This window comes from Lupinus angustifolius, chromosome LG01 (assembly GCF_001865875.1).
Source record: "Lupinus angustifolius cultivar Tanjil chromosome LG01, LupAngTanjil_v1.0, whole genome shotgun sequence".
Taxonomy (NCBI): domain Eukaryota; kingdom Viridiplantae; phylum Streptophyta; class Magnoliopsida; order Fabales; family Fabaceae; genus Lupinus; species Lupinus angustifolius.
Genome location: NC_032009.1, coordinates 3,142,007 through 3,153,997, shown reverse-complemented (window position 1 = coordinate 3,153,997; position 11,991 = coordinate 3,142,007). Strand labels below are relative to the sequence as shown.

The 11,991-nt window shown below is 29.8% G+C and overlaps 1 non-coding gene across 1 annotated transcript; it reads left to right on the top strand.

The window, feature by feature from the left end:
• Positions 7,043 to 7,115, top strand: TRNAA-UGC. Its single transcript has one exon. It is a non-coding gene; the product is annotated as a tRNA-Ala (tRNA).

Below are 11,991 nucleotides of genomic sequence, written 5' to 3'. Positions count from 1 at the left end.
AGAGAGATCAAAGTTTTGGGAGAAAGCTTAAGGCTTTAGAAATGAACCTGACTATGCCTCACCACTTCTTTATACTCCCTGCCACTCATATTATTATTTCTCTCTCTTTAATTCTCTTTTGGTTTATCTTTGTTTAAGTTGGTAGCTTTTTCTTTGTAATAAAAATCGAAAAAGAGGTATGTTTTGTAGTAAGTATATTTTGTATACACAACATTTTTAATAACTAAACTAAGATTCATTTATATAAACTATGTTAACTTTTATGCGGTAAATAACTTTTTATATAAATTATAATTAAACAAGAGATAATAATGTTTGTATTAATAGTTGACTCTTTAGAAAAAGTAATTCAAATGAATGATAAATAATATAGTGATTAAATATAAATCTTTACATTAACAATGAATAGATATTACACTCTATTAATTATAAGAGGTGTTTAGCAGTAGCAATTTGATTGCAATATGATGATTTTTGGAGTATTAAAAGGGGTATCATGATCACAATTGAGCCAAATTTATCACATTTTAGAACAATACAAGTAATTCAGCACAAATACATTGTTGATTGAATAGGTTTGGTAACAAAATTTAATAAAACTACAATAGATGTTAGTCTATTGTATATAAAAAGCAGGAAAACCCGGAGGGTTGCAATCATCTGCGAGCTGCAACAACAATTTGCCAGAATACTTGTTGATTCTGTGGATTAAATGATACTGTTAATTTAATTTATTCTATGCAATTCATTTCAAAAGCATTAGAGAGTAACAATGGGACCCGCAATTCAAATTTTTTACTTCCACTTCTTTTTCCAAATCTTCTTTTCAATACAGAGACAAAACCAGCAGAAATTCAAAAACAAGAGACTAAAGGGAAGAAAAAGAAGTGCAATAAAAGATTTTTTCAATATATTGTTTTTACAAAAAGCAAAGAGTTAGGATTACAATGTTTTTTCTATTTTGACATTTGTTCTACCGGATTTGAACCCAAGAAATCAAACATTCAAATCTTGAAAACAACATTTATTGGAAAGAGAGACGATCATATACCTTGAAATGGTACTTACTAAAAAAGATACATTTGATAGTAAAAAAATATATTATGACTAAGGTTGTGATTACATTTAATGCGAATGTGGGAATAAAATTATGAAATATAGAAATATAATTGTGTAATACTGCGATTATAAATATAGTTAAGAAATATAGTATATATATTATGTATCTGTTCACGCCAATGGTGATAGAGGGACAACATTTTATTCCCCAAGTACCCTAAAAGCAAGCCTCTGTCTGGTATCCTGTATAGCATTATTGGCACTTTTTCAGTCTCACTTCTCTCTCTCTCTTCCTGCAAACAGCAATGACCTTTTGTCTTTATCTCATTTCACTTCCAACCACCCACTTCAATAACACCTTTTCTGTTACCAAATAAAGGATCCAAACTGCTATACTATTGTTATAATGGACACTATTTGTGTTCATTTTATCTATTACTCATCACTCTATTTTGTTCTTTCTTGGAAACCAAAAAACATATTCCTGCAACAGTTTAATTACCACCTTTCAGTAATGTAACTTTTTGACTACTTTACTCCAATGTTTTTTTTACCTTACCACTCAATTCATTATCAAGGTTTTTAATTTGAGATAAAACCTTTTATTTATCATGATACTATAACATAACTATTTCGTTCATTATTTATACTCATGATACATCAATCATATATATTTATTAAGTGATGTTTGGACGGTATAAAAAACTCTTAACCCATAAATTATGTTTTCTATGTGAAGTCGTTAAGATTAAGTTAATCAACATGAAATTAATGTTTCTATTAAGTTTCTCAAATTATTTCACTTTAGGTACTTCATTTTCATGACGTATTTCCATGCAAATTTATATGGTACTACTATTTAAGAGGACAGATTAGACATAACTTTGACCAAGTGTATATAAGATATGGAATGAAGGAAGCATATGGGTCCTCACGTAGTCACATTAATTTGACCCTTGCAAGAATATAATTGAAGGTTGAAGCTTGATGCGTACATATGATGAGAAAATTTAATCAGTATAAGCTTTAATTTTAAATTTATATACTTACTATTTTTTTTAAGAAAATAACAATACTTAAAGTTGAAATTTATAATGGAGTATGGTGGTAGATCTTGGAAGTATTATATGTTGCGGAATCCAAGACTATGATCTGAGTTTCAAGAAAAAAGAAACAAAGAGAAAGAATAATAAGGAATAAAAGTATAGTATTCTAATAATGCGTAGCTTCCTCTTTCTCCAGTGCATCAAAAGGAGGCAAAATAATCTGAAAATTAAGGGCAATAACAAAAAAGTGCTTTGGTTAGAAGTGCGTGGAAAGAACATTCAAAATTGTAAAGCTTCAAAGCACCATCGGAATGATGATAAAGTTGTATGAACATTCTCTCCTTATCCCTTCTCCCAATTCAATATATTAGATTAATTATTGACAAAAAGGAAATGTATATATTAATAGTGTATGAGTTTGAACACTGACACTTCATTAAAAAAAAGAAAAATTCTAAAAATATAAAATAATATATTTGTATGACTTAGAGAAATCTTATTGGGTAGGGATATATGGACCCACTTATTTTAAGATAGGTGATCCTTATTCTATTGCATCACCCACTATTCATGTTTAACCATTAGTAGTTCTTAAAAAAAAATAATACAATGATGATGAATTTTATACCTATAGTACACAAATATTAATCAATTGACACTTGAATTTGCATACAATCAGATATTTAAATGGGTTCCTATGAGAAGTTATAATTTTTTTGCCAGATGCCAAATTGCATGATATTTTATAAAGTCGGTGATCAAATTAATGATTTTGCAATATCAATAACCAAATTTATAGATAATGTTAATATTAGGGATTAAATTGACATTTAACTATACTTTAATTATTCCCTTTTTGGTCTATAACATTCTAAAAGAAACATTAATAATTTAAAGAAGAAATATTATATACAGTCAAACAGTAGTACTCTTGGGATATTTAAACTTTTAAGGTTAAGTAAAACATTGAGGACTACTTTTTCAGTCAAAGATATTGGCCTAGGTTATTTCTCTTAATCTATTGCATTTATACATTTTAAGGTAAATAACTCTGGTCGTTTACACTTATCTCATAGTTGAAAGACAGCCGTTTTTTAAGCGTTAATCTAATGATGTAAAATTTTACTAAATCCCCATAACAACCAAAAGGTCTAGAATTTATTTCTTGTGAATGATATTTGTTAAGAGATACAATAACATATTTCCGAAGTGATTAGTTTCTTATTAAAAGATAAGAGAATATTTTTCGTAATACAAAAAAAGAAGTAGTTAAAAGCCAGGTTCAAGTATATATGTGATCTTAGATTGCTTAGTGTGAAAGTTGAAAAAGTAAAAAACACAGTGAGAAGTATGTATCATAATATTTGATTAGGTGGGGAGCACCTATGTTTGTTCTTTGAACTCTCTTCATATATCCTTTTCTTCTTCCGATTAAAGAGGGTGCCCCACTAAGTAGGTAATAATGAGGCTGGTTCATTTTGGGGTCATCAATGCTTTTTAACAAAACAAAAAGGATGGTTTTGATCAAAAGAGGGTGTCTCTCAAATCATTGGAACATTATATTTCAAAGTTTGATCAAAAGTGTGGAAGATGATAGGATTACTCTACTTGGAAGAAAAGGATCGTTCCCTTTATGGATTAATTGTGATCACATTAATGTGAAGTTTTCTTATTATGATCATATTAATGAATCATGCAACAACATCTTTAATAATTTGGGCTCAACCCAATGATTTGGTTTGCATGTTCCATAACATATTTTCAACAAAGCATGAAAGTATATATACTTATCAGGTAATTATTACCCATTAACTAGGATTTACCAAAAGTAATTATGGAGTAGTTCCACATTTGATTTGGATTTTGCAATTGCACAGCTTTAATTGTGAAAAGGGTCATTATTCCCATTTTTTCTAAAAAGAACAGAAAAAAGTAGTAGTACTAGTGTGGAACAATGACATGTAGTTGACAGCTCCACATAGGGTTACCTATGTATGACCCAGTACTTGTTCACACAGCTAGCTTGGAGCTCCTATCTTAATTTGATAGAAAGGACAAAGCTCATTAAACCTTGAGTTTTTATGATATTTGATGACCACACTCCACAAATGGCATAAGTCAATTTTGAAGTGGTCATATTTTGGTATTAACTTAAGCATTCATCATGGTCATTTAGTTTATTCATTCTTTAATAGCTTAACTCATCCAGGAAAAAAATAATATTGTTTGGTACAGTCTCTCCTAACATATTTTGCTAAATCTCCAACAAAACAAAGATTTTTCAATTATAATTAAAGCACTTTTGTTAAAAGACACTAGATATTTCACTCCCACAACCTTATATCTCATAGCAGTAAACCTAAATAATGATCCCCTTGAACATGTAATCCATGTAAGGGCAATGTTGTCATAGGTACATGGTCATTTATTTGTTTACTTTTACATGAGCTTGACCATTTCCATTGGGGAATGTGAGGAAAACAAAGAAACCGATAAGGGAATGTTGGATATGAGTCCCAAAGAGTTAAGGACAATGGATCCCACAAGTTGCAAAGCAAACATTGCAGAGCCTTTGATTCTGATGCATATACGCATCTCTGATCTCCATAAGTTACCAAACAAATTCACAGTCGCTTCTGACTCAAAAAGTTGGAATATAAAGATTTTTGGGGAGGTGAAATTGTGGAAAAGAAGGACTAGCGTGCAACTTTATACAATAAATGTCGCCAGAAATACCATCTCTCTCTTTCTTTACTTTTCCATTTACAGTTCTATCTCCACTACTGTTTTAGGGACTCACTCCCAAAACATTCCTACCTCCTTTTCCTCGGGGAATGCTTAATTAAACCATTCAACTAATCTTGCTGCTTCAGATATTTCCTCATGTAAGTGTATACATTTCTTCTTTAACAGTGGATAACATTAACACTAATAGATCAATCTTCTTTAAAGGTGTAATACCTATGGAGTATTAGGTTTTATATATTATATCCTTCATCATTCACTTCAGTTACATATATTTAAGAGTATGATTAATTATAAATGATGAATAATAGTGTAACAAATCCTTACAATGTTAGTGGATAACTCTTAATTTTACTCATGTAGTTTTCACTTTTTTCATTAGTCATTTGTTTGCTATCACTAATTAACAGAAGTTGGTAGCTAAAGGACGCAAGATTATGAAGATTGGAAGCATATGATCAGATGATATAAAGCCCAAAAAACACAGTTATATAGGTTTTGGGAGTGTTTGGTAAAACCAGTGAATTAAAACTCAAAAACGTAAAGCAGATAAATTCACATGTGTTTTTGGTGCTTAAAATCAAAAACATTTTTACCAATCAAATCAAAAGAAAAACAATAACTCTTATCTCTAATACTCCTATATTTTCAAAACAATGAAATACTTGTTTTTACATTGAATATTTGTTTTATGTAGTATAAGAAGGATTTTTGGAAATCTTTAATAAGAGTATGTAGCACCGTTTATTTGGTAAACCTAGCCGAGAAATAAGGAAATGATGTGGCACATTAGCAATGCCCAAAATAGGAGTCACGTGGTACATTACATTAGGAATAAAATTATCTATGAGAACTTAAGGTTCCAAATATAAGAGATGGTAGAGCTTATTTTTCTGCATTCCTAGAACCTTATTATTGTTTGCTTTCCTTTCTTCTCTTACTCTTATGTTGATTGGATGAGACATTCATCAACTTGTATTTCTCTTTGTTAATTTTAGGGATTCAGTGGATAGGAGTATCACTTCTTCTCCTAATATTTTATGTCTTGATTAATAAAGTTTTCATTACTAAAAAAATATTTATTACAGCTCTATATTCAAATAAGCATTTCAATATCCCCATGATAATAAATGGATGTGTATAATTTTAGAATGATAATATAACTATTGATAAATTCTAGAATTATAATTACTTTTACTTACTTTTCTTAATACAAGTGGACTAGTTACAACTATAATAAAATAGATAGAGGAAGAAAAAAAAGGTTACTGAATTAAGGAGCAATATGTTTATGAATAATGTCTTCACGTGCTTATAAATAAAATCTAAGTTGGATTGAAATTATAGCTTATAAAACACATTGGTTTGCGGTGGAAACTAGAGAGATGAATGAAGAGTGGGATAAAGGAAAAATAGGAAGAAGCTTTTGTTACTGAAATCAAAGAGAGTGATTAAAGTGGATGATGGTAGTAAAGCAAAGAAAGGTAAAGTGAGGAAAGTGTGTTCCTTTCTTTCTCTATCCATCTTTCTATATTGCATGCAAATCGATGACAACCTATTCTCATCATTACTGCCACTTCCTCTCTTTGTATTCACTAATCCCGATAAAAATAATATCACGGATCTCTTTCTCTTTTCTTTTATCAATTAATAATGGACACATTCCTTTCGATAAAGAATAGTTAAAGAAATATAAACAATGTCTAGAAATAAGATTCTAAAGAGTGATTTCATGGTGAGATAATATACACCAAGCTAGATGGTTTAAGATTTCTAGCTATATATCTCTTTGAATATCAAATAAATGAAAAGGGATCCAATGGCACCTAATGTATAAATTGTGGGTTAAATAAATAATCTACTTGTTGGAGCATCGTTATTTTGGCAGTTTCAATTGACTATGGAGTAGTAGTGTATGCTGCTTATTTATTTTTGTAGTCATGCACGTAGTTGGTCTATTATATGTTTATGACAATGACCTTTAATTCTCTGAGAAATACGTGGAATATAATTTAGTATTTTTACCTAATATATACTCACTCATTATAAAATGATATCAAATCAATACGTGAAAAGTACTATGTACCAAAAAAATCAGTACGTGAAGGCCAGTCATTAGTCTGAGTAGGGAATTTGTAAGATATAATTATAATTAGATAACTTTAAGTTATTATGTTAATGGAAGATGGCATGGGGATGTAGCTCAAATGGTAGAGCGCTCGCTTTGCATGCGAGAGGTACAGGGTTCGATCCCCTGCATCTCCACTTTTTCATGCTTCTATGCATTTTATGATATAAGTTTTTTATGAATTGTTTATTTTTTTGTAAATTTTCTTTTTCTGCATCTTTTTACAATCCATATCCGTACATCTTTTTACTCTCTATTCATATGCATCTGCATCAGAGATTATCTTTTCACTTCCATGGACTATATACTTTCTGCACTGAAACTAAAATCTAATGATCGCTAGTTCTTAAATATTTATAAAAAAACTTACCTTTTATATTTTCTGTGTTTGGGCGCTTGAGTTTATGATCGATCATGAATCTGTTCCATATTTTCTTTCCAGTGTTATATTCTCAGACATGGTCAGACTTACAAATGCACCAGCTTTTGTACTAGATATAGGATTGTTCTAATTAAGTAAAGGATGAATTATTCAAAATTATGAAATATTAAACCAACTAATATATATAATTTTGTGGCAAATGGACAAATAGCATACTTAAATATATAATATTTTCAAAACGAATCATGATTTTATTCTGTTTAGGGTAGCCCTTCTGCAACTCTTTTGGTCTAACACTTAGATAAAGAAAATTGTAGCACAAAGATGGACATCCATATCTTAAGATTTTGGAGTAGCCGAAATAGTATTACGACCACAATTGTTGTCGCATTTGCATGTAATTGTCTAAATGTCAAGGTGTTTGGTAGTTTCCAAAATGACCACAGTAACTTATATTTAAAACATTGGTCCCATAATGAGATAACTGTGATGTACAAAAAGTTTTTTCTGGTTTCCTCCCTCATAACCTGATTGATAGACAAATTGGCAGGTTATGAAAAGTATAACAAAACAAAACCTAGCCATGCTATGCTATATAAGGTACCAAAATAGGTCAGAGGGAAATTATAACAAACAAAATCTGCTGGGTTGAAAATAAACATTTCAAAAACACTGAAGTTTATCAGAAAATAATGCATTTGTGTCCACAGAATGCTGGTTTTTAATAGACTCTAGCAAAAACTGCTTTGCTCTTCTTGCATATGTATACACACTGCACGTTAGTCTCCATTTCCTCTACCATTATGGTAATTAAGCGTGCCACTGAGCACAAATACGGTTTATATCACACCATGACATGTGATTTTTTTTGTAATAAGCAAACAAAAGAAGTATGTGACACATGCAGTTTGGTGTTCTGATTTTACCACACAGCTTTGGTGAATTGTTAAAAGGTTTTATCTACATTAGTTTTGGATGGTTACCCGTGACCACATTTCATGTTTTATACATTAATTGTCTTTTGGTCTGTAATATTTGTATCTGAATATTTTACTTCAAGTAACTAATTCAACTCATTTATGGGATAAAGCTATGTTATAGTATATTCTTGTCATTCAAAACATTCCAATTCCAACTCGTCACGTTGATTAGGGAGAGCTGGGTTACTTGCTTCTATTTTAACTATAAAAAGATTGTCAGATTGGTAAAAAAATATAATATTTATTGCTCCCTTAGTATAGGAAAAATAATAACATCAAGTCGCCACTTTTGCACGAATATTTTGATTGAAGAAATTTTCATTATTTCTATTTTCTTCACTTGTTTCTCTCTAATGATTACATTTTCTTTTTTGTTGTTCTTACATATATCCGTACAACACTTGTTGTATGATTGTATCAATTCTGCATGTATGGGTCTATTTTTTATCATCTTAAGATTGGAATTTTAGAAAAAGAAAAAGTTCTTTTTCATGCATGATATAGCAATGATGAGATTGAGTAGTTGTAGATAAGTAGAGATGACAATACTCAACATAGGTATTTAGTTCATTGATAATGATATTACTTGAAAAACAAAATCTAAAATTCATTATGCCCAAATTCATCCAATGAAAATACCAACTTTCTAAAATTTAGGCACTGAACTAGTGACATTTCTTATTATATATATTTTTTGGTATAATTAAGGGTTCTATCTACATTATCATTTTTAGAGTGTGTGACTATCCCTTCAAACAAGCATCATTCATATGAATTAAATTTTTGACTTTTAACTTAGTACAATAGTTGAACATCTAGTTGGTACATTTCTTTTTATATAGGAAATCATCATTTGGAGTGCAAGTGTAAATGTCAGGAATTTCCATCTTCCTTTCATCTCAATCCAAAAATGTGAAAGGAAAGTAAGTAGGGCACGGAGAAGAATAATAATGCTACACTGTAAAATGTTGGAGGGATAAGATCATAAGAATGAAATCCCTGAAGATTCAGTGAATTATTCATTTAAATTGAGTATCATAGGTGCAGCAGTAGAGAATAAGAATATACAAGCAATTATACAAATGAATGTCTCGAATTATTTGATGTTACTGAAACAACACTGAAGGTTGTCACATTCAACTGAAATGGTTGGGAGTGACATTGACAGCAATTGAGAGCTGATGTAGTTTTCAATCTGTCTTTCCTTTTTGTCCATTCCAACTCAATCATGTTGCTACACACAGCTTTATACATTTCATTTTACCATTAAAAAAAAGTTCCAAAGGTTAAAATTTATTTCCGGTTAGTATAAACTTTTTCACACTTTCACTGTATTATTTATATTATTTTTTGTTCAAAAGTCAATAATAATTATATATGAATAATATAATTTATTAATAGTTTAAAAAATATTTACACTGTCAAAATATATATATTAATCCAAAAAAACAAATTAAGCATTGACAGATAAATTTTATATGAGAAAATGTATTCTTACCATTGAATTGACTTTTTTGTTTTCTCATTTGACATCTAATATAGGATACTTTATACTGATAATTGTTTTTTGTTAATGAATATATTTAACACTAATTTTTATAAAGGTTACTATTCACTCGAATTTTATTGAAATGAGTATATTAAATATGGACTTTAGGTAGATCAAGTGTAGAACTATAAGTAAATTAAGTATTTTGTTCATGGATTTAACTTGTGAGGCTCATTTGAATATTACAAAAATTAATTTAGCGAGCATTTTACTAATTACCCATTTAAGCAATTCTGTTTAAATATATGTATCCATCAAATTAAAACTTTTCCATTAAAAACCTTCTCAAAATCTTTAATGGTATTTCTTATTCTTTCAATCATGATGTAGGCAATAATTCACAAGAAGTGAAAAAATGGCATCACACTAGAGCTTTAGATCTTATTAATGGTCCCCCTTTTATTCTTACAAGATAGGTTAGGCGTAAGAGGAACTCAATTTCTTCACACTAAGTGATTTATTAAGTGAAAAAACGCCAACGTTGAAAACACAAGTTCATTAATCATTACCTCTTGGAATTTAGCTCCTCTTAGTTCAAAGTTCAATCCACCTACTAACTCTATTTCTTATATTGTAATTGCTCATGTAACATTGGATTGACTACTAGCTAAAATGACCCGATAATCATAATAATAATAGCCTTAAGAATACATTATCATAATACCAAATTCGACCAACAAGGTGTATTTTGTTGATCTAGTGGTATAAGACTTCGCTATACCCCAGAAAGATAAAATATGTAAATGTTCAATTCTTATGAACGACACTTGTTGGAAGCGACAGTCACGCATCTAGAAAGGATTAATTCATTACTCAAAATATCAAATTTCTTACAAAGTATAGTATTGAAAAGATATGACTATCATACATGAAGGAAAATATGAAGTGTGTGGTTAGCTTAAACTCAAAATCTGAATTTGGAAAAGGGGATTGAATCGTTATGGGCCTGATCAACTTACAGCACTTTGATGTACACAACATGGTAACTTTGAGGCAAAAAAGCTTAAAAGTCTAAAAATTACACTTAAGAATAAAAAGTTGTTAGTATACATCTCATCACTATTATACGGAATAGTCAAAAAGCTTCTCTCACCTTTTTTGGGAGCCTCACCTTTATTCCATCATAGATCATTAGATTGAGAATCAAATAAAAAAACTTTTGTTTCCTATATTTCTTTTTGATGTCTTTAATGATCTAGAATCCAGCTTAATTCTCTTTCCTCTCTTCCTTCTTTTCCACCACATGCAAAAATGCAAAAAATTAAAGATTTCAGAACGAGACATAAGACATAGATGAATGTTAAATACTAAAATTTAATTTTTTTAATGTTAGATTCAATCTTTTGTATTCTTTAAATAGTTTTTTTTTACAATATTTGTTAACACAAATGACAGGATAAGTTTCAGTTTCATACATTTGACTGTTTATACCTCTAGAGAATGCATGCATGTTCGTGTTGTATAACATTAAAGTTTTTTTTTTTTTTTTGTATTATCAAAATTATTCATCATGTTATGAGTAAAAAACTAATTCCTTTCGGGTTAGATGAAAAACACTAAGGCAATGAAGCCAGTTTCTATTGTCTGTTAAAATTTTTCCTAATGTCTGAGACAACAAACAGACAAAAATCCTTTGAAGTTTGAAGAAAACGCATGCTATATCAAGCTGACACAACATGACCCCTCCTCTCTCTCTCTCTCTCTCTCTCATGGCTCTCCTTTTGAAGTTTACCCATAGCATAACATGGATTCTCTTTGCCAGTGCAAAAACTGTCACTTCTTTCAAGAGATAGTACAAGATTCTACTTTCATACCTTTTGCTCCTCTCATCATCTTTATAATGCACATTCTTGAATGAAGAGTTTAATATCATGCTCTATAACTTTCAACTTGCATGGAAATTCTAATAAACAAGGGAATGAATGACCCTTTTCTTTCATTATAATTAATTGTTCTTAAGCTTTTTTACCTTTAAAAAAGACTCAACTTCCACTATTGGTGTAATTATTACAACTGAGTTGGTGGGGATGCATGTGTTTATGCTTTTCTAGTAGGAATGTCTCTTTGCTTGAACTTCTTAATCTCCTCTTTCATGTTTTATT